We start from the raw sequence: 14,431 nt of genomic DNA on the forward strand, positions 1-14,431 counted from the left end.
AAATCATTTTCATGCCAACCCCCATAAACATCCACTTCATTGTTGTTCAAAAATCAGATGAACTCAGCCTTGAATATATTCAATGACCCCCTAACTGCAGGAAGGCATCCCCACTTCTGAGCTCAATTCCTAATATACCACTTGTCTTGCTAATTGCTGGCTGCACCTGTCTGACAACTGGCAGTGACTGGTGTAGAAAGATGCTGAGACCCCTTCCTACATCCACTATCATTCGAGATGAAACGTCAACTCTCCTGCTCCTCGGATGCTGCCTAACCTGGTATGCTTTTCCAGTGCCAGAGAGAGTGAGAGAGCCCGAGAGAGAGCGAGATACAGGGGTCCCTATTGGTCTATCAAAATAAAGTTGCGCGCCTTTTCTACGGAATGATTTGGAGATGCCGGTGTTGGACTGGGATGTACAAAGTTAAAAATCACAACACCAGGTTACAGCCCAACAGGTTTAATTGGAAGCACTAGCTAGTGCTATAACCTGATTCTGGATTAGTGGTGCTGGAAGAGCACAACAGTTCAGGCAGCATCCAAGGAGCTTCGAAATCGATGTTTCAGGCAAAAGCCCTTCATCAGGAATAAAGGCAGTGAGCCTGAAGCGTGGAGAGATAAGCTAAAGGAGGGTGGGGGTGGGGAGAAAGTAGCATAGAATTCAATGGGTGAGTGGGGGAGGGGATGAAGGTGATAGGTCAGACAGGAGAGGGTGGAGTGGATAGGTGGAAAAGGAGATAGGCAGGTAGGACAAGTCCGGACAAGTAATGGGGACAGTGCTGAGCTGGAAGTTTAGAACTAGGATGAGGTGGGGGAAGGGGAAATGAGGAAACTGTTGAAGTCCACATTGATGCCCTGGGATTGAAGTGTTCCGAGGTGGAAGAGGAGGCGTTCTTCCTCCAGGCGTCTGGTGATGAGGGAGCAGCTGTGAAGGAGGCCCAGGGCCTCCATGTCCTCGGCAGAGTGGGAGGGGGAGTTGAAATGCTGGGCCACGGGGCAGTGATCCACACGGGCCCCCGATCCACACCCACTCCCCTATCCCCATTGCTCTACATTTAACCCTGAGTCATGCACCTTACCTGCACACTATGAGGAATTTAGCATAGCCAATCCACCCTAACCTGCACATCCCTGGGCACAATGGGGAATTTAGCATAGCCAATCCACCTGAACTTGGATAAAGGTTAAAATTACAACTCCAGGTTGTAGTCCAACAGGCTTCTCTGGAAGCAGTAACCTTTGGAGTGATATGAGACATAAGCATGGAAACAGACCCTTCGGTCCAACCTGTCCATGCCGAACAGATATCCCAACCCAATCCCACCTGCCAGCACCCGGCCCATATCCCTCCAAACCCTTCCTATTCATATACTCGTCCAAATGCCTTTTAAGTGTTGCAATTGTACCAGCCTCCGCCACTTCCTCTGGTAGCTCATTCCATACACGTACCACCCTCTGCATGAAAAAGTTGCCCCTTAGGTCTCTTTTATATCTTTCCCCTCTCACCCTAAACCTATGCCCTCTAGTTCTGGACTCCCCGACCCCAGGGAAAAGACTTTGTCTATTTTTGGAAGCAGTAACTTTTGGAGTGATTTGGGTCAATCCCCGCTTCGGACAACTGTCTGTGTGGCATTTGCACATTCTCCCAGTGTCTGAGCGGGTTTCCTCCCACAGTCCAAAGATGTGTAGGTTAGGTGAATTTGCCATGCTTAATTGCCCCGTAGTGTTAGGTGCATTCGTCAGGGGTGAATGTAGGGGAATGGGTCTGGGTGGGTTGCTCTTCGCAGCGTCGGTGTGGACTTTTTGGGCTGAAGGGCCCGTTTCCACACCGGAGGGAATAATTATTTATATAAAATGCCCCCGATCCATTAGAGTGCCCAACATTAGTTTTAATTGGGTAGTAGAAATCTGAAGTATAATTGCTCGCTTCAGGACATCCAGACGTGAATGAATTTGACACAGGACACATTGGGCAACCATTAAAGAATCCGTTGTATTTCACCGGGTTGTGGACTCATGCAGAGACACGAACAACTTACTTTGATAAGTGTTCGATTTGCAAATGGAACGGCTGACAGATATTGAGAGTTTGCACACTTGGTTAAACAGCTACATGCCATAGCCAGGATTTAGGAGGCTCAAATCCCTAATTTGGACTGTTCTGGAAAGTGTGTGCTTCGTTAGCGTTGGAAGGAAGGAATGAATAAACAAAAGCTGACAAACAGATATGAGGAAAGTTGGAAAATGTTACAGAGAGATACACACAGGCAGAAGTTTGCAGAAAAGTTAACACTTCATAATCTGATTTCAATGCACATTAGCCTGGGTATGGTACTGATATCACAGGGGCCTCAAAAAGGGTACTCCCTCAATACTCAAACCAAAATGTGGGTGACCCCTGCTGGACTGGTTTGTGTTCATTCTTTGCTGCTGCCTATTTCAGTTGCTAATGTACATTATTGTTAACACTCACAAATCTGGTGGCACCCAGATTTTGGGAAAGCAGCTAGGAAAAGATCTGAAGCGTGTTTAATTTGTAAACAAACAAGATGCATACTCGAAGAGGGATGCCCTTTGTTTGTTAACCACTTCCTTGCCTGGTCGGCCTTTTTTACTGGTTTACAACTGGCGTATATAGTATCACCTCGCGTACTTAGTCATGAATATTGTCTAATAAGAGTAGATGTATTTAGTAGATGAATCAAAACCATCTCAATGACTGAAACAGCTGACACTGGATTGTTGGACAAGTGGGAAATATTTGCATCAGTTAACCAAAACACTTCAAAGTTTACAGTCACGGGTACGGCAAGCTGAAGAATTAGGACCGGGGCATTTTGCAGCCTGCTTCCTTGGGCAGAGAATTCCGCAGATACACTACTCTCTGGGAAAACCAGCAGCCCTCACTTCCTCCTCCTCAACTCTGTCCTAAACCTACTCCCCCAAAGCTTGAGGCCTAGTCTCATCTACCTGCAGAAATGACTGGATAGGGTAGGGCTTCATCCGCAAATTGCAACAAATTCCCACTTTCTCCCAAATTCCCAGATGTACTCACTTAATTGCTTGCTGTCTCACAAATGAAAGATTTCATTGTACCTTCTTCCGGTCCCAGTAAGGGCAAAACATCTTTGAAAGCTGCTCTGAAAGCCCTGACTTTGCAACCACACTTCTGCTTTCACCGAAAACAGTTAGTCATACACCACAGAAACAGATCCTTCCGCCCACACGTCTATGCCAACCATATATCCAAAATCAATCTATTCCATTTGCCAGCATGTGGCCCATAGTCCTCAAAACCCTTCCTATTCATGTACCCATCCAGATGTTGTAATTGTACCAGCCTCCACCACTTCCTGTCAGCTCGTTCCATACATGCAGCACCCTCTGAGAAAAAGTGGCCCCTCAGGTCGCTTTTAAATCTTTGCCCTCTCAGCTCAAACCACTGCCTTCTAATTTTGGACTCCCCTACCCAGAGGAAAAGACCTTGGCTATTCAACCTATCCATGCCCCTTATAAACTTCTATAATGTCACCCCTCAGCCTCCGACACTACAGGGAAAACAGCCTCAGCCTATTCAGCCTCTCCCTCTCGCTCAAACCCTCCAACTCTGACACCAGCCTTATAAACCTTTTCCAAACCCTTTCAAGTTTCACAACATCCTTCCATAGGATGGAGACCAGAATTACACACAATATTCCAAAAGTGGCCTAACCATTGTCCAGTGCAGCCGCAACATGACCTCCCAACTCCTTCACTCAATGCTCTGACCAATAGAGAAAAGTATACCAAACATCATCTTCACTATCCTGTCTATCTGCGACTCCACTTACAAGCAACTATGAACATGCACGCCAAGGTCTCTTTCTTCTGCATCACTCCCCCTGTGTAAATCCTGCCTGCATTGCTTGACCAAAATGCAACACATCACATTTCTCCAAGTTCAACTCCATCTGCCCTTCCTTAGCCTATCATCCCATCCAATCAATTCTAATTTATAGTGAACTCTCTTTCCTCTCTTATTCCTTAGAAGCTGAAGATCTCCATCGCATTCTCCCTCCATTTTCAATTTGCTGAACCTAATCCCTGCTGTACCTCATCCTGAAGGGTCTGGTTCATGCTGATTAGCAGGGCCATACTCAGGGGAGATCTAATTGAAACATACAGAATACTGAATGGCCTGGACAGAGTGGTTGTTGGGAAGATGTTTCCATTGACCCGAGGGCACAGCTTTAGAGTAAAGGGAAGACATTCTAGAATGGAGATAAGGAGAAACCTCTTCAGTCAGAGTGGTGAATCTATGGAATTCATTGGCATAGAAGACTGCAGAGGCCAGGTCACTGAGGATATTTAGACTTAGATAGCTAGGTTCTTGAGTATTGAGGGGATCGAGGGTGACAGGGAGAAAGCAGCAAAATGGCGCTCAGAAACTGATCAGCCACGATTGAATTGTATGAGCAGACCTGATGAGCTGAATAACCTACTTTCTGCTCCGATGTCTTATAGCCTCTTGCTGTCCAGGACACTGAGAATTGGGAGCAGGAGTCGGCCATTTGGTCTTTTAAGTCTGCACCAGCATTGAACAGATCACAAATGGATATGGATCTCCCTACATTGAGATGCAGAGGCTGGGACTTTTTTCACTGGAGCATCGGAGGTTATGAGGTGTCCTTAAAGAGAGGTTTAAAAAATCATGAGGGGTATAGGTGAGGTGAATGGCAGGTGTCATTTCAAGATTAGGGAGCAAACTTTTAAAGCGAGAGTAGAACGAGTCTAAAGACATGAGGAGCACATGTTTTTTTCTAAAAATAAAAGAGTGGTTGGTGTGTGGAATGAATGTCTAGAGGAAGTGGTGGATACAGGTACAGTTACAATGCTTAAAATACATTTTGATAAGTACGTGAATAGGAAAGGTTCGGAGGGATTATGGGCCAAACTCAGGCAGATGGGATTAGTTTGTGAATATAGTCAGCATGGATTAGTTGACCTGAAGGGTGTGTTTCTACGCCGTATGACTGTCACTGTTCTGTACTAGCCTTAAAACTATTTTCTTGCCTTCCCCAAGAACCATCCACTTCTCTGTTGTTCAAAAATGATATGAACTCAGGGGGTCATGGAATATATTCAAGGCTAACTGCAGGAAGGCATCCCCACTTCTAAACTCAATTCCTCTTGCTCATATCCCACTTGCCTTGCTGATTGCTTGCTGCACCTGTCTGACAACTGGCATTGACTGGTGTAGAAGGACGCTGAGGCCTCTTTGTCCATCCACACATCATTCCTGATGAAGGGCTCTTACCAGAAACGTCAACTTTCCTACTCCTCGGATGCTGTCTGACCTACTGTGCTTTTCCAGCGCCACACATTTTGACTCTGATCTCCAGCATCTGCAGTCCTCACTTTCTCCACTTCCCAATATATCACCATTTAAACAATACACCTCATTTCTGCTTTTTTTCCCCACAGCAAAAGTTACAACCCAGGAACCCTGTGGTACTGCATTTGCCATGTGTTTGAGGCACAGACCTGGACCAGCTTTTCCACAGTCTGTCCTCTTTCTGGATTCACTCCCTTTCTTTTCAGTTGCTGCAAGTCAACAATTGGATCCCAGCATGAAAATAAAAGAAATAGAAAAGGGAGTGAGAGAAGAGAGTGCTGTTGGACAGAGGAAGGGAATTACAGTCTTGGATGAATCTCAATCTTCATTCAGAGAGAGAGAGAGAGGAGCAGCAGCAGCTTCAGAAGCTCGTGGGTCAAGATTAGAGTGGTGCTGGAAAAGCACACGTCAGGCAGCATCCGAGGAGCAGGAAAATCGACGTCTCCGATTCAGACAATAGGGCTGTTCTGAATGGTAGGAGGACCAGGCTCCTCATTGGGCCGGTAAATGTAAGTCATGCACCATTTTTACAGACAGATAGAAGCATGTGCAGTTTTTTGCAGACACCGGCGAACATGCGCAGCGCTTGCTGACACAGAGGAGCACGCGCAGTAGGCTCTGTAGATATGCTGGCGTAACTGACAGATTCAACTGTCCAAATGTCAATAGGAGGAAAAAAGGTAGAGCCACAATTTTGTTTCACCTTCCCAGCCCCGGCTCTACATAACCGCGCATGTTCTTTGCTTTTCTCCTTACCCTCACCCCTCATGATTTTTCAAATCTCAATAAGGTCATTCCTCAACCTCCTCCATTCCATGAAAATGGCCCAGCCTCTCCCTATAACTCAAACCCTCCAGTCCTGGCAAAGTCCAAGTAAATCCCTCTCCAATAGTATTCTTCCTATTACAGGATGACCAGAACTGTACTCAGTACTCTAAACAAAATGGCCTCACCAACATCCTGTACAACCTCAACATAGAACAAAAAAAATTTACAACCCAGGAACAGGCCCTTCAAGCCTAAGCCGATCCAAATCCCCTGTCTAAACCTATCGCGTAATTCCTGAATCTGTATCTCTCTGCTCTCCCCCTACTCATGCATCTGTACAGATGCTGAAAATGTGTTGTTGGAACAGCGCAGCAGGTCAGGCAGCATCCAGGGAACAGGAGAATCGACGTTTCGGGCACAAGCCCTTCTTCAGGCCCGAAACGTCGATTCTCCTGTTCCCTGGATGCTGCCTGACCTGCTGCGCTGTTCCAGCAACACATTTTCAGCTCTGATCTCCAGCATCTGCAGACCTCACTTTCTCCTCCATCTGTACAAATGTACCTTTTCTTTTTGTAGATATTTTTACTGAAAATTTAACATGTTCTTACAAGTTTACAAATTTATAAAAACCAAGTACAAACACTAATATACAATTAAATCTTAAATAAATAGCCAAAACCTGTCAAACAAAAAGAAGAGATACAGAGAAGAAAAAGACAAAACTCAACTACTAACCTAACCTATAACTAACCAGAGTGTATGATCAAATATCTTACATTATTCAAAAGAAAAAAGGATAACATAGCAATGAAGTAGTGAAGTACATGCTCGGAATGAGTTAACATCAAGTCGTAATAAAGCCCGAGCCAGAACTGTTACCTCAACTAAATGAAAGCCCTTGAAAGAATGGCCGAAATATCTGTATCTATGTAATTCAAAAAGGGCTGCCATATTTTATAGAATAATTCAGTTTTTTGGTGCACCATATTTGTAAGGAAGTCAAGGGGAATACATTCCATGATTAATCTGTGCCAATTCGGAAGTCCTAGAGGGCCCTCAGCCACCCAGTTTACTAAGATATTTCTCCTTGCATAGAAGGAGAGAATGGAAAATAATTTCCTCCCGTGCACATCCAGAGAAGGTTAGCTCGAGAAGCCCAGAAGAGGAGATACTGGATCTACTGTAATTTCCGTTCCCAAGATTTCTGTCAGGGCATTTACTACTTTGGTCCAGTATTTGAGGATCTTATGGCAAGTCCATAAGCGGTGTGTAGGAATGCCCACCTCTGTTTTACATTTGGGACACATTGCAGATGCTGCTGCCCTAAAGTTTGCCAATCGTTCTGGTGCCATATGGGCCCTATGAAGTATCATTAACTGAATGGTCTGGGTTCTGTTACAAATGGAGATTTTTTTGGCATTTTCCCAAATGTAATTCCACATTTCTGTAGAAATTTCCAGCCCCAAATGCTGATCCCATGTTCTAAGCAGACGGTCTATATCTTCTGACGCTTCATCACGTAATAAATGATAAAGAGTGCTGACTGAGGGTACACCCACTGGCCACAACACACTACGTTCTCTATCTGATTTATAGAGAACATCTAAGAACGCAGTCATCTTCTGTATGTAGTCGTCTCGAATGTAGAATTATTGAAAGAGGTCTCCATTAGGTAATCCAAATTCCTGATGCAGCTGTTCAAAAGTCATCAGGACCCCCTTCTCAAACAGATCCCCTAAACAGGAGATACCCCTGGATCTCCAGGATTTGAATGTGGCATCTGTAAGCCCCGGCTGAAAACCCCATGCCCCCACTATAGGAGTATAGGAGGATGTTTTATGTGAATTACCCTCGTTTTGCCGCATTATATTCCAAGCTTTAATTGTGTTTAGTACTATAGGGTTTCTATAGTGGTCCGTAATGATTTTCATCTTATCGAAAAATAAGAGGTTAATCAGAGGGCACTGTACTTGAGAAGTCTCGATGTCCATCCAGATCGATTGCGGGCCTGACGTGACCCAATCGGCTGTGTAGCTTAACTGATACTTTCTAAAGTCTGGAAAATCCAGTCCTCCCCTTGCCAGTGGAACTTGTAGCTTCCTTAGCTTAATGAGGAGCCGTCTATGGTTCCAGATGAAAGAACCCAGCCAACCATACAATTTGCACAGTGTCAGCCTCGGCAGCATCACCGGAAGCATTCTCATAGAGTATAAGAGACGGGGCAAGACATTCATTTTAATTAGGGCTATTCTACCTAGTCAGGAAATTGGAAGGTCTCCCCAGCGTTGAAGGTCCTGTCTTACCCTTTCCAATAGATGCACAAAATTGGCCTTGTATAGCTGGCCAAATACTGGGGCGATAAAAATGCCTAAGTATAAAGAAACCCTCAGAGACCACTGAAAGGGGAAGTGGGACATACTAGTGAGGCCACCCATCGGCATGGCCTCCGATTTTGAAAAATTAATTTTGTAGCCTGAAAATGCACTAAATGCATTAATAGCTTGGATTAAGCGAGGCACGGACATCAGAGGATTACTAAGAAAAAGGAGATCATCATCTGCTTATAGGGTAATTTTATATGTTTACCTGTACCAACCCTCGGGGCTGTTATATTAGAGTCAGCCCATATAGCTTCCGCCATTTGCTCAATTATTCGCGTGAATAGCAACGGTGAGAGACGACATCCCTGACGGCAGCCCCTACCCACACTGAAGCTATCGAAGCCTAATCCATTGGTGATCACAACTGTTTTGGGATCATTATACAGTGTTGAGACCCATTTGGCAAATACGTTTCCAACGCCAAACCTTTCCAATGTATAGAACAGGTATGACCATTCAACCCTGTCAAATGCCTTCTCCGCATCCAATGAGACTACTATTCCTGGTATTTTTTCCTGATGACAGACTTGATTCACATTCAAGACCCTTCTAATATTATCAGATGATCTACGGCCCTTAATAAACCCAGTCTGCTCCTCTTTTATGATATATGGCAGTATCCCCTCTAGCCTCAATGCTAATGATTTACAGAGAATTTTAAAAATCTACAGTTAGCAAGGATATTGGTCTGTATGATGCACAATCTTCTGGATCCTTTCCTTGTTTGAGAATAAGGGAGATATTCACCTCATTCAGTGAAGGTGGGAGGCAGCCCTGACTTATATGAGTGGTTGTACATGTCCATAAGTGGGCCAGCTAATACTCCTGTGAACTCTTTGTAAAATTCAACCTGAAAGCCCTCTGGGCCAGGTGCCTCACTGCTCTGAAGTTGCCTGATTATGTCAAGTATTTCCTGCGTTGTTGGGGGAGCATTCAGGAATGATACCTGTTCTGGGATTAAGTCCGGAAAGGCCAGGCTTTTAAAAAAGGACTGCATCCTCCTGGCTCTATCTTCACAATCCTGCGATCAGAATAAAACTTTCTGAAGATTGTGTTGATCCTTTTAGGATCGTGAGTCAGAGTACCAGCACTTTCCCTGATAGCTTGAGTGGCCCCGTTTTATCCTTGCGAGAAATGCGAAGCATCTACGAGGTTTATCGCCAAATTCATATAATCTTTGTTTTGCAAATAATACTTCCCTCTTTGCCGTTAGGTGAAGGCGGTATTCAGAGCTGTCCAAAGGGTCATAATCCTTTAGTAATTTGGCAATAGAAGGTCTGTCAGCGTATGCTGTTTCAGCTGCTTTTAAGCGAAACTCAAGTGGACGCTGTTGTTTTCCCTTTAATTTTTTCCGGGTCACCGAGTATGAAATGATCACAACTCTCGCATAAGCTTCAATAGTCTCCCACATCATTGACGGGTTACTAGCCGTACCTGAATTAATTTCCAAGAAAGCTTTAAATTCTTGAGAAAAATATTTTGTAAGGAATCCATACGCCAATGTCGGGGGGGGGGGGGGGGGGGGGAGGATGTCTCATTGTTCATAGACTTGATTTCCATGTACACAGCAGCGTGTTCAGAAATTATATCATCTATTTTACAGGATGATATGGAATTTTAAAAAGTCGAGGGGGCAAAAAACATGTCAATTCTAGTGTGACATTTATGTGGATTAGAGTAAAAAGAGAAATCTCTGCCTTGTGGGTGGAGGCACCTCCACACATCTAATAATCCTAATTCTTGATTCAAATCTGCCAATTGTCTAGATCTGGGGGATACACCCGCAGTACTCTTGGGTATCCTGTCTATTTCCGGCTCCATAATGCAATTCGAGTCTCTCCCTATAATTGTATGACGAGCACCGAGAGCCATCAGTTTGGAGAAGGCTTCCGTTATAAATTTGAAAGGATGCGCCGGGGGACAATACTGGTTTAAAATCCCATATTCCTCTCCATTTATAAGGGCTTTAATTAGTATATATCGTCCAGATTCATCTTTTATCTGACTTAGGATTTTGAAAGGGAGATTCTTCCAAATAAGAATGACTACCCCCCCCTACTTTGAGCTGGAGGAAGAAAAGAAGGCCTGATCAAATCCACCCTGTTGTAATTTCAAATGTTCTTTATCCAATAAATGCGTCTCCTGCAGAAGAGCTATATCAACCCATTCTTTCAAGGTTTGATAATATTTTCTTCGTAGGTTTGATAATATTTTCTTCCTTTTGAATGGAGAATTACTCCCCTTGATATTCCAGGTGCACCATTTAATCGAATGACTAACCATAACCATCCAGGCAAGTCCGAGACCCCCTGGGAGGAGAAACACCATCCAAAACACCTCGAGCATAGACCATAGAAAATTCACAAAACGTGATTCTTTATTACACTCACACTATTATAATAAAAAACTATTTCTAAATAAAAAAAACAAAAACATATTTAAACGGACATTTTCCCCCTGGTTTCCAGGGGAATCACTTCCTTTCCAAAATCCCATCATATCCTCTCCCGACCAGTGCCCCACCCTTGACCCAGGCACCCCATAAGAGTGAATAAAATTGAAGTGTATGACCAAGCTAAAGTTAACAGTGAGTACCCTCCCTCCTCCCCACCCACCCCAACACCTAGATATATTTGGTGATGTTAATACACACTTATAACAGCACACAAACCAACAGCCACTCTCAGACAACAACTCACCAAAACGAAGGACCCGATACCCAGCATGAGCAAAACTAAGATAGTGTACAAAATCCCATGCAAGGACTGCACAAAACACTATATAGGACAAACAGGAAGACAGCTAACGATCCGCATCCACGAACATCAACTAGCCACGAAATGACACGACCAGCTATCCCTAGTAGCCACACACGCAGACGACAAGCAACATGAATTTGACTGGGACAACACTACCATTATAGGGCAAGCGAAACAAAGAACAGCCAGGGAATTCCTAGAAGCTTGGCACTCATCCACAAACTCTATCAACAAACACATAGACCTGGACCCAATATACCGGCCACTTCAGCGGACAGCTGAAACTGACAACCGGAAGCGGCAGGGACAGGCCACTATAAATGCCAGAGGAAACACCACAGAAGCGCTTCACAGGAGGCTCCCAAGCACTGAGGATGTCACCTAGACAGGGGACGAAACGTTTGCAACAAAAGCTTCCAGCTCGGCGAACAGAACCACAGCAGAGCACTACAGACTCAGACTTGCTGGGTTGCCGCCATCTTGGATTTCCCCCACCCAGATGCACCTTCAATAAATCTACCGTCCCTGCCTCTCCTTCTGCTGGCAATGCATTCCAGACATCTATCACCCTCTGAGTAAAGTACTTTCTGTGTGCATCTCCAACATGATGCCCCAATTCCTGTACTCAGTATGTGAACAATGAAGGCAAGCGTGCAAAACACCTTAGTCACCCCCGTCTACCAGTGATGGAACTTTCAAGAACAATGAAAACGACCACCCTCGGGTCTCTGTTCTACAACACGACCCAGGCCTTAATATTACCTGTACAAGTCTTGCCCTCTAATTTAGCAAAATGCAACCCCTCACATATCCATACCTCTCTCATACACAGGCTCTCTCTCAGACACACACATACACCACCTTCTCAACACACTCACCCTCGCGCAGGCTCATTCTCCATCACAATCACACTTTATCAAGCATGCACACATGCAAATACACACTCACCGACGCACACAGTCTTATACACAAACACACTACACACACTTTCCTGATGAAGGGCTTTTCCCCGAAACGTTGATTTTCCTGCTCCGCGGATGCTGCCTGACTTGCTGCAATACCACATTCTTGATCCTAAACTTATTACCCTCTAGTTCTGGGCTCCCCCATCCAAAGGAAAATACCATGTCTATTTACCTTATGCATGTCTATTTACCTTATGCATGTCCCTCATGACGATATAAAAGCGTATAAGGTCACTCATCAGACTCTGGCACGCTACGGAAAACAGTCCCAGTCTGTCCTTATGTCTCTCCTCACCCGGGTAGCCAAGACGCATACCTGAGGTCACAAAGTCTGCTCCCTCCCTGGATTCACTCCAGTTGCTACAAGTGAGCCTGCTCCACAATCATTAAGATCATGGCTGATCTATCCATCGTCTCATCTCCTCCTCCCTGCACTGTCACAAGGAACCCCTTCATTCCCCTATCAGGCAAAAACCCACCTAACTGTGTCTTGAATATACTTAATGAAGCTGCCTCTATTGCTTCCTTGGCCAGAGAGTATTCCATAGATTTTGGTGAAGGCCTTTTGCCCAAAACATCTATTTTCCTGCTCCTCGGATGCTGCCTGACTAGCTGTGCTTTTCCAGCACCACTCTAATCTAGACTATTCCATAGATTCACGACTCTCTGGGAAAAGCAGTTCCTCCTCATCTCTGTCTGAAAGCTACTCCCTCTAACCTTGAGGCCTAGTCTCACCCATCAGCAGAAATTACTGGACAGGGTAGGGCTTCATCCCCAATTGCAATGACATTGGAAAGATGTTTCCATTGGTAGGAGACTAGGACCACAGGGCACAGCTTTAAGAATAAAGGGAAGACCTTTAGGAACAGAGATAAGCGATGTCGCTTTTTCTGCTGACAGTGAGGAGCATGGATAATGTGTTGGTGACACCAGCGAGCAGGTGCGCTGTTGTTCACACCACAGAACAGACACAATGTGCTCTGTGGCGATGCTGGTGTTATTGACAGATTTTAAGTGTTCAAATGCCAAGAGGAGAAACAAAGGGTAGAGCCACAGTTCTTTTTCCCCATGTGGTTCAACATTTTATAGCTTTTGCATTTTGTCTGGCTGCTCACTTTTTTTTAAAAAAAATGTCTTTTCATCAGTATAGGGATGAGGTTCACAACAAGAGGGCATAGGTTTAGGGTGAGAGGAGAAAGATATTAAAGGTACCTAAAGGGCAACTTTTCCATGCAGAGGATGGTGCACATATGAAATGAACTGCCAGTGGAAGTAGTGGAGGCTGGTACAATTTCAGCATTTAAAACACATCTGAATGGATATATGAACAGGAAGGGATTAGTAGGATATGAGCCAAGTGCTGGCAAATGGGACTAGATTAATTTAGGATATCTGGTTGGCATGGACAGGTTGGACCGAATGGGTCTATTTCCGTGCTGCACATCTATGACTCTAAATAAAAAGTATATTTTTCCAAATAACAAACTATATCCATGTTAACAAGGCTTAGTGCACCATATGCTTTACTAACCATTCTCAACAGGTCCTGCCCTCTGAATGACTGAGGAACATAAACATGCTGGTGCATAGTATCCTTCACTAGTATTTACACACTACCCTCAGCAATTGCACAAGTAACAGCAAAGAGCAAACAGCACAAGGAATAAACAAACAGTGAGGGGTAAACAGCACAAGGATTAAACACACAGTGAGGGGGAAACACCACAAGCGCCAGTAAAAGCAGATGGAAAGTGAGTGTAAAATGTCACTATGACAGGACAGGCCCCACATTCCTTCCCCTCCGTCCCCCCACAACCTGCCTCACCTTTCACCTCCCGGGCCCAGTACCTTCCAGGTGGCCCCATAGTTGACACAGGGGCCGCCCCACGACCAGTAGAACTCCACCACCCCGGCGGCCGACGAGTTCCCAAGCAGGCCCTTAACCCCATCCGCCTCCAGAATGCTCACCGGCTCCTGCCTGCTGTACAGCCGGCCGGTGTGGCCGTGACACAGCAGCTGCACCAGGAAGGCGGTGGTGCCCAGTAACGGGTGTCAGCCCCGGGCCGCACGGCGCCATTTTCCTAACGGCCGCCCTCCCGCCGCTTCCCCGCTCGAGCGACTTCTCCTCCCAACCGCCTTCGCCCCCGCGTGACGTCTGCACGGGGGGATGGGCGGGGCCGGGGG

General features: G+C 45.3%; 2 protein-coding genes and 1 long non-coding RNA gene across 4 annotated transcripts in view; 1 reads left to right on the top strand and 2 right to left on the bottom strand.

Moving 5' to 3' along the window:
• Positions 1-14,208, bottom strand: part of LOC148144448 (uncharacterized) — a 677,410-nt gene extending 663,202 nt beyond the window's left edge. Inside the window, exon 1 of one of the 2 annotated variants that reach the window (XR_015751478.1) lies at positions 14,073-14,208. The gene's annotated coding sequence lies outside the window, so the exon portion shown is untranslated. The remainder of the gene's footprint in view (positions 1-14,072) is intronic. The other variant, XM_087974757.1, reaches the window with a different exon arrangement.
• Positions 1-14,431, bottom strand: part of LOC148144457 (uncharacterized) — a 309,257-nt gene that overhangs the window by 286,469 nt on the left and 8,357 nt on the right. The window lies entirely within an intron of this gene.
• The window catches only part of LOC148144460 (uncharacterized), a 587,526-nt gene that overhangs the window by 166,791 nt on the left and 406,304 nt on the right, over positions 1-14,431 (top strand). The window lies entirely within an intron of this gene.

The sequence above is a fragment of the Chiloscyllium plagiosum genome, unplaced genomic scaffold (genome assembly GCF_037043375.1).
Source record: "Chiloscyllium plagiosum isolate Xiang-an unplaced genomic scaffold, Cpla_swu_hap1 HiC_scaffold_27, whole genome shotgun sequence".
In the NCBI taxonomy this organism is placed as follows: domain Eukaryota; kingdom Metazoa; phylum Chordata; class Chondrichthyes; order Orectolobiformes; family Hemiscylliidae; genus Chiloscyllium; species Chiloscyllium plagiosum.